We start from the raw sequence: 1,650 nt of genomic DNA, 5'->3' as shown, positions 1-1,650 counted from the left end.
GGGCCTGTACAAACATTCAGTGCACATTTCATTTTGCTTTATATCCAGCAGTGCAGTTTTTGGGAATTGCAGTATTTCACCATCAATCATCAGCACATAGCCTAGCCTGTCTTTTTGATTTAAATTTTCTCCCTTTTCATATGAAATGGAGAAGTGTAAAGACAAGAACAAACAGATAGTACTTTTCACCAAGCTGAGCACTGGTACCAGTACAGGGCGCACAGAAGGTTTTCCATAAAGGCCTGTAAAGATGTATATTGTTTACCATGCATTAATTGATACTATTTATCTAGTGGGTTGTGGCTGCTGATGGTTCCCGGTTGATGTTGTCCTTCAGGTGCTAGTGTGAGTTTATTTTGTTTTATTTGTTTAAACATTAGTTTGAACATTAATTATTATTTTTAAGCGCTTAGATTGTATTTATGCATTTCATAGTCTATGATGTATTTTGTATATTGTATTTGTATTTGTTAGATTATTTTTAAAGTATTTTCATATTTTACTGTGATAATATTTAGATTTGGTTTAGTTTATATTCTTAACTATCTATGATATTAAAACCAACTAACCTAAATAAAGCATGACAATTATATAATGTAAAAGCTTAAAGTAAATGACTGTAATAATTTCAGATTATTACAAAAAAGGATTTGCAACAACCGTAGCGATAGTATACATATCCTCTGAACAAAATTCATACATTGACTTGCAGTTTATTCTAGGATTGATTTTAAAATGTTCTTGATTACTTTGAAGACTCTTCATGACCTGGCCCAAGGCTATGCCTCTGATCCATCCATGTGGATTACCTACTTACGTCTGTGCAGCTTTCAATCTTGGGCGAGGATCAGCGGTCACTCTCTGAATCTATAGGCAGAAAACTGGCCATAATTTTGATTCTAAAAGATGCTGCTGCACGAGTGGCAGCTAGTTACAGGAGCTCCGACCTCTTTTCTGTGTTTTTGTACTTTTTACGTGTTTGCATAGACGCTGGTTTTGGTCGACTGTGTGCTCCTAGCGATGCACAACTGTTGATGCTTTAACTTTAAATTCTTTACTTTTATTCTATTGCCCCGTTTTATATTTCTTTATCTCTTGTCTACCTCATTCTGATCTGCCTGCTGCTGTGAACAAGTGAATTTCAACGATGTGTGGATCAATAAAGTTCAATCTAATCTAATCTAATCTATAAAGGCCTCGAGGCTCAGGGATGAATAGCGTCTGCTTTCAAATCTCAGCTAAAACCACTTTTTTTGTGGCATATTCCTGAATTGACTTGAGGTGCCAGACTATTTTGGTCTTTGATCTCTATGATGATGATATTATCATCTATTATTATTACTATGACTTATCCACCTCCTTCTGTATTTAACCACTTCCTCTCTGTTGTGATTCACTATGTCCTCTATAAATAAAGTCATTATTATCATTATCAGCTGTTTCAAATCCATAAACAGTACTATCACTACTTCCATATTAGTACTACTCATATTTCTTTTTCTGTCATGGCAACAATCTTTACACAAGTTGAGTGAAGAAATGATTTGTCTCAATGTCATTGAGTGGTCATGTGTTCACGTGGTTCCTCAGGTTCGTTCAGATTTTTTTTAAACTGGAGTGGAGGGGGGGGTGACGTCCCTGTCTGCCAGT

This window comes from Paralichthys olivaceus, chromosome 20 (assembly GCF_024713975.1).
Source record: "Paralichthys olivaceus isolate ysfri-2021 chromosome 20, ASM2471397v2, whole genome shotgun sequence".
Taxonomy (NCBI): Eukaryota; Metazoa; Chordata; class Actinopteri; order Pleuronectiformes; family Paralichthyidae; genus Paralichthys; species Paralichthys olivaceus.
This window is presented reverse-complemented; position numbering follows the sequence as displayed.